At 35.3% G+C, this 11,505-nt stretch overlaps 2 long non-coding RNA genes across 5 annotated transcripts; both read right to left on the bottom strand.

The window, feature by feature from the left end:
* Nucleotides 1–1,752: 1,752 nt before the first annotated feature.
* On the bottom strand, nt 1,753–3,811 carry LOC127851640 (uncharacterized). Of its 2 annotated transcripts, XR_008035865.1 has the most exons (4): nt 3,475–3,811; nt 3,149–3,382; nt 2,956–3,015; nt 1,753–2,791 (listed from the first exon to the last, which is right to left on the bottom strand). It is a non-coding gene; the product is annotated as an uncharacterized LOC127851640 (long non-coding RNA). The 2 variants fall into 2 exon arrangements; XR_008035863.1 differs by lacking the exon at nt 3,475–3,811 and having other exon boundaries at nt 3,149–3,415.
* Nucleotides 3,812–4,068: 257 nt separating this feature from the next.
* LOC127851651 (uncharacterized) lies at nt 4,069–8,936 on the bottom strand. Of its 3 annotated transcripts, none has more exons than XR_008035874.1 (4): nt 7,315–8,936; nt 7,021–7,104; nt 6,769–6,856; nt 4,070–6,604 (listed from the first exon to the last, which is right to left on the bottom strand). It is a non-coding gene; the product is annotated as an uncharacterized LOC127851651 (long non-coding RNA). The 3 variants fall into 3 exon arrangements; XR_008035875.1 differs by having other exon boundaries at nt 4,070–6,493; XR_008035872.1 differs by having other exon boundaries at nt 4,069–6,856.
* Between the last annotated feature and the right edge of the window lie 2,569 nt (nt 8,937–11,505).

Raw genomic sequence — 11,505 nt, 5'->3', positions numbered from 1 at the left:
GTGTTATAACCAAAGCCGGGACTTGCACCCAGATTTCTTCTCCCTCGAAGAAGGAAAAGCGTTCTGCGTTGAACTACTGTGGTTGTGTTAACACGTTTCATACAAGCTACATGATCAAGAGGTGTCACTCAACGTTTTATACGGGCTTGTGACCGTTCTTTTCACAGCAAAATGAAAAGAGCCGCTTTACCACCTTGCAATATGCAATACGGACTAGCATACTAGCAAACAATATAGCCTTTAATTTTGCCATGCATTAACGAAGAAACATTGGCCTTTCGGCGATGGCTAAACCTCAGAAATCCCATTTAAATAGATATTTTTTTCACATCTTGCAGAAATGTTCTGTTGCATAATTTCTCAAAATATCCTAAATCAGATAATATACAATAACATGTGGACATCTGTTCCAGTATCTTGCAAGACGAATAACTATTTGTGGAGCTGTAACATAGCACAACCTTAGATATGTTACTGCCTTTCAACTGTGTTATTTTATCAAATATATTTCATTGATCAGACACGACAGATTTTCATACCAACTACACGTGAACAAAACACGTTCGTATCAAACTGCAAAATTGCATTGTAGTGTTTGCAGACCACCTGCTGCTGAGAATTGTCTTCTACTATACAATACATACCAATCATGACTACATCTCACGACCAAATCAACAACGCAAGCTAGCGACAACCTCATCTGTGGTGCTAACATAGAGATATATTATAGCGTATGTTTAACCCGTTTTTGTCGTGATACGAATTCGCATGTGCCCGTTGAGAGCATGTGTTTGTGCCTACTGATTTGAAACATCAACACCTTTACTATACATTGCTACACACCAATCTCGACTACATTTCACAATCAAAACAAACATACAAGCTAGCTAGCGACAAGCTAAAACGTTTTAGCAGCGTTGAAGCGACACTGCTTTCCAAAATATTCAAGCAGGTGTATGAATGTGCTTACAGGTCTGTAACATTGATGCTACTATACTATATATTACATCTCACAACCAAATCATAGCGTTGAAGCGATACTGCTTTTCAAAATATTCAAGCAGTTGTGTAACTTACTGGCGTTTCAAAATGAGAACATTCGAGTTGTTGAGATTCAAATACGGTTGTAGACTGTAGTGGAGCGAAAGGTTTTTAATTGGAATTGCTTTGCACTATTTCAAAGTTAGTCATAAAACTGCGTTTATAGTTTTTATCAATTGTGCTAGCAATTCTGAGAATGTCATGAAAGTCGCTCAAATCGATGTATATATCATTTTTTCATCATCAACTCATCAACTTTCTATCAACTCAAATAGAAATAATCACTTAACGTTATGTGTATTGTGTTTTTGTTCGTATTTTCTACATGCGAAATATGAAGCCTAAATACTGATAAATGTTTATTTTGATGTTTCTCATTGAAAGACAAGCTATACCTATCGTCGTGCAAAATGTGTATGCAGTTAAAAGCGAGTAACTGCTTTGAGTTTACGAGTCGCCTTATGTAAGTCTCAACACGAGTAGTTCGTTAGGCGCAATTAATGTTCAACGCAACATTGAGTAGCATAGTTTGTGTCCATATGGCAAATATCTAATAACGTTGAGAGTCATTCATATACTTTTATTTATCATGTTCCCTCAAATAAAAGTTTGAAAGTTTTTTGCTTTGTACGATTGAAAGCTAGTGGTGTCACTCGGCGTTTTCACGGACTTGTGACCGTTCCTCTTGTGCTCAGACAAGAGAAGTCGCCTTCCCACCCAGCCTAGCAGACTTTGTGCATTGAAGCACTTAATAGAAATGTTATTGCTCGGTCATCGGTCAGGTTCGGTCAACGCGTGCCTGCGTTTCTGAGAGAGCCAGATTAAGATATTTCGTGTCACCGTACGAAAATACCATGGTGTCGCATAGCAAAGCACAGGCATGTCACCATGCGTGCCTACCACCCTTCCAACAGCGCAACAATGTGGTGGTGAAAGGATTCCCAGATAGTGTCGAAAGTATTGACGGTCATAACGGGGACGAGTTGCTTTATAGCGCCTCATTTCGTATTGACTTGCAACCCCGCCCTAGACCGCTACACAGCTAACTGGGCAGGACTCCATCTGACTATCAATCTCAGCGATCATAGTTTTGAAAAACGTCTGCTTTTTAATTGTTGGTATTTGGTACTTGGAGTCTCTTGTGCCAAAGTAGAGACTTACTTTTTGTTTAAAGATGAAGCAATCATTAACTGGTTGGTAGTCTTAACAGTGCGTCAAGATAAGCACCGTGAAAACATTTTAGCACCGAAATACCGAGGTGTTCACCCCCAAGTGCTATCAGTGCGCTTCACACTTGTGGAGTCTTAAACCCCTCGGCCGCCCAAACACAGTTAATGACTGTTAATGTTTATTTTTTGTTTGATTTTGGTATTGCATAGTTTAAACACAAACACATACATCAATACATCAATATTGCTGGCCAGCGCAATAAAACAAGGAAAAAAAGGTAGGAGAACAATCTCCTTTAGTTTTCATGTAAAAACATAAACATAAACATACACACTGTCAACACTTGCCACTTGCAACACCGAGTTCGTTTCAGTTCAGAATGTACACATTTTTCGATCGACACACATTCGCAATGTTACATGGATTCACAAAGATACATGGATTCACAAAGTTGCACTGATGTCCATACGCGGGCCAATGTTCGAGTTATCGGTGCGATGGACCCACGGTTTTGTCGCAGCTGTACGCCACACGTATGCATTGACTACTCGGTGTTCACATCAAGGTTTGTATATTGGCACTGAAAATAGAAAAGCAAATTGTGTTAAACAGTAAACGATGAAAGTAAACAGCCTGAAATGATAAAAACATGCATGTGTAATATACCATGTATCAAATAAAATAGTAAACACAAACTGCTAAAGAAAAACACACAACTCTACCAACTGTTTAACTGATACTTACTTTTTTGTTTTGTGTTGCATGTTCAGGCGCCTTTCTGTCACTGCTCGTCTAGCAGTACAGCTGAAATGAAATAGAAAGCATGATCAGAAACTTTCACTGTGTTTGTACAACTTACAATTTATGTGCACAATTTTGCATTTAAGTATAACATAACATTAAAACAATCTCAAACAATTGTTCAACTAATACTCACTTTTTTGTTGTGTTGTTTCCACAAAGGCGCCTTGTTGTCACTGCTCGCCTGGTAGTAAACCTGACACGTCTAGTAGTAGAGAACACTCGTCCAGCAGTAAAGCTGAAATGAAATCGAAAGCATGATCAGAAACTTTTGAATGTGTTTGTACAACTTACAATTTATAAACACAATATTGAACTGTAACAGTAAACATGAAACAGATAACAATTTTACTTACCTATGTTGTCTTCGCTGAAATACAAAAGCCATGTTCATAGCAATCATAGCATATTTACACACAATGAATACAACTCAAAACTTTTAGTAAGAAACTCAGTACTTACTTTGTATTTTGTATCCAATCCCTCTGCGGGCAATCTTCTTCAGTCCACAATCGAGCTGAAATCAAGACTCAATGCAGACATGTAAATTTTGCCAAATAACAAACAGAACTGTGAACCAAAACTTGAACTAAACAAAACTAACTTTTCAACTGTTATGGTACTCACCTCTGGCAACTAAAATCATACAGACATTTTGCATAGCACAATACATTTTTAGTTTGAAGATAAGAATGATTTATGAACATTTTACTTACACAAAGCATAAATATGAAAGACATGATATGATGAAAAAAAAACAATATGTATACAAAATTATACATAAAGAAACACACTATACTTACCATTGCTAACCTGAAATTGAAAAAATCACATTTTGTATAGCACAACAATCATATTCAGTTTTTACATGCATGAAGTGTACTTACATCTGCCCAACTAAAATGAAAAAGAGCATAGCAAAACAAAAGTCATAAAATATATTTCAATATGCAATTAAAGAAAGCAAATTGTACTTACCAACAGGCAACTGAAATGAAAAAGAAACACATTTTACAATGCAGAATACAGGTCATCAAAACAGTTCAATATAAAAATTAAAGAAAGTTAGTGTACTTACCACAGCTATACTGAAATGACAAAAACATTTAGCAATGCATAGCAGTATACAAATCATCAAAACAGTTCAATATGAAAAATAAAAAAGGCAATTGTACTAACCACAGCCATACTGAAATGAAAAAAACATTAAGCATTGCATAGTAGTATACAAGTCATCAAAACAGTTCAATATGAAAATATAGAAAGTTAGTGTACTTACCACAGGATACTGAAGTGAAAAACAGACATTTTGCATAGCAGTATACAAGTCATCAAAACAGTTCAATATGAAATTATAGAAAGTTAGTGTACTAACCAACAGGCTACTGAAATATAAAAAATACATTAAGCATTGCATAGCAGTATACAAGTCATAAAAACAGTTCAATATGGAAATTAAAGAAAGTTAGTGTACTTACCACAGCCATACTGAAATGAAAAACAACATTTAGCAATGCATAATAATCAAGACTTACCTAGCTGATCTTGAATCATTCTCTGTTTCTCAATTTCTCACTTGTCAAAAAGTCTGCTCTGTAACGACCCACCACTCAAATCTGAAAAATAGTTAAGCAGAACAAAGCACAACACAAACCAAAAGAGTAGTTCACTTACCTCATATTTTGTGCAGAGTTTTAACAGCCAATTTTCTTCTTGAAACCTGTATTCGTCTCTTTTTTGACCCACTGTGGAACAGTCACAGCAATGTAAGTCTGAAACATAGAAGGGCATAACAACACAACATACAAACCAGTATATTTGTTTCGACTTACCTTGTGGCTACAGTCAAGACACAGCTGCTGAATTTCTTTTCTGTCACAAGCTGTCAAAACATCTCTGCAATGTTAACCTGAAACATAGTAAGAAAGAGAAACATTTTGTATACAACATAGTAAACACTTACCTTGTTTAAAGAGCTGAGTTGCAGCAGTGATTCTTTATTGAAATCTTTTTCTTTTCCCTCACTGCATGAGAGACCTGAAAAATAGCATGCAAAGCAAGACACTGTTTGTATGTCTACTCTGAAACAGAGCAAAATAAAGCATACATGGTACTTATAAAACAAACACATTGTTCCACTTACCCTTCTTCAACAGTTTAGTCACAGCAGTTGATATCCTTATTCACAGTTGAGGCTACTATGAGACCTTTTCTGCATGTGAATCTGAAACAGAGCAAAGCAAAGTATGCATGGTAAATATCAAACAAAACACTTACCTTTCTGCAATGCTCAGCTCTGTTCGACTGTCAAATATTCAGGTCATGTCATATCTGAAACGAACTAAATCAAAACATGCACAGTACACAATTATTGATAAAATCTTGAAACAATTGTATGCTTCATAGCTTTGTGTTGTGTTTTTTTTACTATACATATCACAGACAACTGGCGACCACAAAAGAGTACATACATTTTTTGTATTACTCAAACATTGCTGTATTAAGCTCACACTCATGAATACCAACCGACAGAGTTGTTATAGAGTGATAATCCCTAAAACTGTAAAAAAGAATCGAAATCAGTTTTCATTCATCATGATTTATTGAAACAAATGTATACTACAATACTCACCACAGCCAACTGAAATGAAATAGAAATGTTAACAGCATGCAAACAAATGTTAACCAATATCAAATCGTCTATAATAAATAACAACAAAAGCATTTCGATACACATAGTAAGTGTTCACCATCATAGTACATCATCAGTTAGTTCGACATCCCACGGTTGCTCAAGTGTTACTGGCTAGCATTTACCCTTTTCAGTAAACCGTCACACATCAGCATTTTTAGACACAAGTACTGTGCAATTCAACCCTTGTTATCATCTTTCACAGACTTCTATGAGTAAACAACTGAAAAATATATAACGTTTGTACTCACTGTTTGGCAGCTCCAAGAAACACGTCTGTTCTGCTTGCCATCTGGACATCCACTGAAACAAAACATCTTCAAACACACATACATGTAAAACGTTTTTGAACATAAACCAACACAGATCAAACTTGAATTATCCATCTGTACATGACACACATGAAACATAGCATAGGTTTACCATCACATTACAGCAGTACAAATGAAAACAAAAATTTGATCGACTTACCTTGCTTCTGTAGAGTTGAGTAACCGACGTGGAAATCTTCTTCCATGTGTAAACCAGTGACTCGAATCTGAAATAAAGTAAAGAACACATTGTACAACTCAAATCAATGAATTAAAACTTACCTTACTTGTGATGAATTGTGTTTCAGCAGTTGAAATCCTGTTTAATTTCTGCATGTGAAATCTGAAACAGAGCAAAGCACGCATGTTACAAATTAAACAAACACAAGTGTTACACTTACCCTGTTTTCAAGTCCCAATCACTTTCTCAACAATGTTCCTCTTCTTGATTCGTCTTCGTCGCTGTCAGCAAGTACACCTGAAACATAAAAGCATGCACAAAACATCCCATATAACAACTATTTTGTACTTACCATATGAGTGCTTTTCTGTTCAGGTCAGCTTGAAAACCCATCACTGCCATCAGCATCTGAAAAATAGTACATCACAAACAAACAAACAAACATAACATATCATAAAAACAGTTTAACACAACAGATATGAGAGCTCTCGCAACCACGTCTGTTCTGTTCGACTGTCCAAAAGCAAGTGACAGTACTTCAATTCACTAACATTGAGAAATTCTAAACTTACCTTCAAGGCTTGTTGAGTAGCTCCAAAAACAAGACTGCTTGGCTCCACTGTTCACTCCAACTGTCATATCATCACTGGATAAGCACTCCTGAAATGTATTAAAACAAAACATGCATAGAACAAACATTCAGTCAAAAGTACTTACCTTTCACTTTGTCACTGCCCTGTGCTCAACTCCAGTCAGCATGACATCTCTGCTTGAAAGTCTGAAACATATAAAACATGCAATGCAAAACAAACATAGTTACTTACCTTCTAGCATATTGTTGGAGCTCCAGAAAACACGACTGTTCACTCCAGCTGCCAGACTTGAACTGCCAGCACACATCTGAAAATCTGAACAAAGCATTCATGTTCATACTTTACTAGCCGTACAATTAAAGTTACTGACATACTCATCATCCAAAATAGAGTACACGAAAAGCTAGCTAGGTTTACCTCTGTTCATGTGTTATACACCAAATGAAACCATGATGATAAAGTAACTCACTTTATCTCTTCTTTTGTCAAAATACAAGTGTTCATAGTGGAATGAAACAAACTTACCTTTTCGTTTCCCAGCTCTGTTCAAATCATGTCAGGTTTTCATCTCATGTCAAATCTGAAACGAACTAAATCAAAACATGCATAGTATACAATCATTGATAAAATTTCGAAACATTTTTATGCTTCATAGCTCTGTGTATTTTCACTTTACAGATCACGGACAGCTGGCGACCACAAAAGCGAAAACAATTTTGTACTACTCAAACATTGCTGTATTAAGCTCGCACTCATGAACACCAACCGACAGAGTTGTTATAGAGTGAAAATCCCTAAAATTACACAAAACGAATCGAAATCAGTTTTCATTCATCATCGTTTATTGAAACAAATTTATACTACAATAGTCAATACTCACCACAGTGCACTGAAATGGAATAGAAATGTTACAGCATGCAAATACAATTTAAGCAATATCATATCATTCATCTACTATGTTTGCAATCATTTTTCAATCATATGTTCGTTTCCCCAAAGTAGCTCATGTTCTGTTCCACCATCATACACCATCATCGCTAATCACAACATATCGACACTATATCAGTACTGAGTAGATTCTAATTTCTACCCAACGCATTACACTTCTATACAAGTAAACCTGTACAAAACGAATCGAAATCAGTTTTCATTCATCATGATTTATTGAAACAAATTTATACTACAATACTCACCACAGCCCCCTGAAATGGAATAGAAATGTTACAGCATGCAAATACAATTTAATCAATATCATACATATCAACAAAAGCGATTCAATACATTGTCATTTAATATTTTTGCAACATTTTTCCATCATATGTTCGCTTCCTCAAAATAGCTCAATGAATATTCTGTTCCACCATCATCCACTATTATCGCTCATCACAACATATCGACACTGTATCAGCACTGAGTAATTTCTACCCAACACATTACAACAGCACTGAGTAATTTCTACCCAACACATTACAACCATCATACATCATCACGCAACTTGTAAACAGTAAAACGAAAAAAATTTGTACTCACGTTTTTTGTAGACAGCAGCTCGATGAACACGTCCGCACAGCTCGACATCTGAACCTCAACTGACAGTCAATCGCTTGACACCACAACATAAATTTAATTATTCACAACAGTCAGGGCTTAAAAAAACACGTCCGATCAGTCCGATGTCAAAACTTAAAGTGAAGTCAAGTCGTTCAAAAAAATTAATGTAAGTCAAACATTTCATATTATAACGCTCACAAAAATTCGTTGTCAGTCAGTACTAAACGTTCAAAAGTTATCATCGCATAAGAGTATGATTTCATTTCACAACTCAAGTCAAAGTCAAGTTGTTATCTCATAACAATAACCTAACACTACAGTCATCCAGTCATTCAACAACCTGAGTACCAAGTCGCTATTCTATAACGCGAAAACTTTTCATCAATAGTCAGAGCTCACGAAAGTACGTCCGTCTTCGTCAACGTTCAAAAGTCAACTGAAACTTTTTAATCGTAAAAATATTTCAAAGTCAAATTTTGTTCAGAGCTCACAAAAACAAGTCTGTCTTTGTCAAAGACCATCAGTCAACTAAGATTCTGTCATAGTAAAAAAAATTAAAAAGTCAAAACTTTTTTCAGAGCGCTTTAAAAACACGTCCGTATTGGTCAATGCCCAAGTCGCAACTGAGGGTTCTTTACGCGCGCAGTTCAAATTATAATGAGGTCACGACGTCGAGAGCTTCGAAAAACACGTCCGAACCCTTCAACGACCAAACGAAGAATGACAGAAAAGCACATTGAAAATGTTTATTCTTCATGATTTGAGTTACGATTGAATGTGTATTTGATGAGAAATCAAAAAATCATACTTAACATGCAAAAATCCTACAAATATTGACTTTGTGATGATATTTTTTCATGACCATACAAGCCGAAATATTCACACTCACAGCTTGAATGGGCATAAAAATTGATAAGCATGAGTCCGTACAATCCATCCAGTATTTCCTTCGAGTTAAAGCAAATCCATGGTCTTTAGGTCTCAAATCTTGTTATGAGGCGTACTCAACGCAGATTTTTATAGTCAATGTTAAAACGACAAAAGGCGTGTATATAAAAAAATCTAGTCAAACATAGATTTACTAACCTATCATTCTGAAATAATCCTAGATCATATCAAATATGTGAGTAATCCATCAAAATATTTATTACTGAACATTTAACATCAGCACAAAATATTCCCGTATACCCATTTAGTTTTCTACATAGCCTGAACAATTCAATATTTATTTTCAATTCCGAGAACTCAAATGTTTTCATGACGTTCGACTGACGAAAGCAGCTCGATATGATTTCTATTGAGGAGCGACTATCGCGTTGTGATTTTTTCAACTCTGTTTTGTGAGTTTAGTGCCAATACAACGAAGATATAGTAAACAAATATCCAACCACATATATCAAAATGTTCAGCACACTGGCGCCTACACAATCATATACAAATAGTATGGTTATGTGTACAATTGTTCTCGTAAATTTGAAATATCAATAAAATCTGCGTTAAGATCAAAATATCATAACTCGCGCATTCGATTTTGTATGAACAAATAGTATCAGTATGAGCGCATCGAAATTTCAGTTAATCTGGTGAAAATTTTATTGAATTTGGACATCGGGTTTCACAGATATTCGTGTTAAATCAGTTGCAAAGAAACTCAGTTTGCTATCGTCGATAATATGTAAACTCCCCTTGTACTGTGGATGAGATTTATTGAAATGACGTCGTCGATTTGCACTGACATCGAAGGGTCAAAATTACGATTCATGAAATGTGTGTTTGTTGTGATATGGTTTTCTGCCCGTATAACTGCAGCGTTTTACAAAAACATCAAGTATGTTACACCAAAATGCACAGAAATAAATTCCCCATCGCATGATGCAAATATTACTGTATCATATTGCGAAATGAAAATCTTTTCTTCATATCAACCCAAGTTTTACCAATAAACAGAAATTTTGACATATATCCACTTATCTACTTGCAAAATATTTAAACTCTTATTGTTCCTCTCTGATTGCTGGTTATGGCAGTGAAAATTTCATCGAAATGCGTTCACGCGTTATTGTGACAGTTAAAATAAACCGCTTCGATACAAACACAGTTTTATCAACTATTCGCTATCTAACGACGTTCGGTTTAACTCGATACTTTAAAGTTCAAAATTTCTATAAGCACGAATGCGTTTTCTCTCAGCAGTATTCTTGTAATTAGACCTATTGTGGAGTATCATACATCAAAATGTGCAGAACAGAATTCCCTATAGAATGATAGCAATTGTTATGTACTTGTATTGAATGGGAATTTTTTTCCTTGTCAGTGAAGTGATTTTCATGCGAAAAACTAAGAATTTCTACTTAATGCGAATATGTTAGCAAAAAATGATCCCCACAAAACTTGTTGCTATTAACACGTTTTATATTAATGCGAAAATTTTTGGTAGATCGGTCAACTATTTGAAGAGAAAACACGACCTCAACTTTTTCGTATAGTGCATTTCGCTGTAGATCTACACTTTAACAGATTCAATGAGATGACGTTGTATGTTATGAAGAATTTATCAAAGGCGTGTTTCAAGCAAAATGGTTTTCGGTCAATATTGAAGCCAATTTTCAACACACTATCAAGTATGTGGTATCAAAATGTGCAGAATTAAATTCTGTACAAGCAGATGTTCAAATCACCCCAATATCAATGAGTACAAAAAAGTTTTCTATTCAGCGACTCGTTTTCAAATCAAACATCTGCGATTTTAACACACACGCATAAATGCTAGAGAAAATTTATCAGCGTATAATTTATAGCCAATATTTCACTGAACAAAATGATAAAAATCCCATGTTGTTATCTCAAGTGGTGTGGAAGATCCCCCGCTTTAAACTTTGTACGAAATCACTGTTCTATTCGCAGAGTTTTCGACGTTGAGTCAAAATGTAAAGTTAAAGACAGAAATGCGTTTAGTACGAAATCGTTATCGCACTGTATTTTTTGTTTGTTTAGACATACGATTAAGTGGAATACATCAAAATGCGTGGAATCGAATGTCCTACAAGCTAATACCAAAATGAAGATAAATTCTCTTAACACGAAAAAGTTTTCTTGTTAGCGAATTTTTTAATGTTGAATATCTTATGCAATGAGTCGTGTGAGAACAATATAGGCGAGACAAAA

Source organism: Dreissena polymorpha, chromosome 1 (genome assembly GCF_020536995.1).
Source record: "Dreissena polymorpha isolate Duluth1 chromosome 1, UMN_Dpol_1.0, whole genome shotgun sequence".
Lineage (NCBI taxonomy): Eukaryota > Metazoa > Mollusca > Bivalvia > Myida > Dreissenidae > Dreissena > Dreissena polymorpha.
This window is presented reverse-complemented; position numbering and strand designations above follow the sequence as displayed.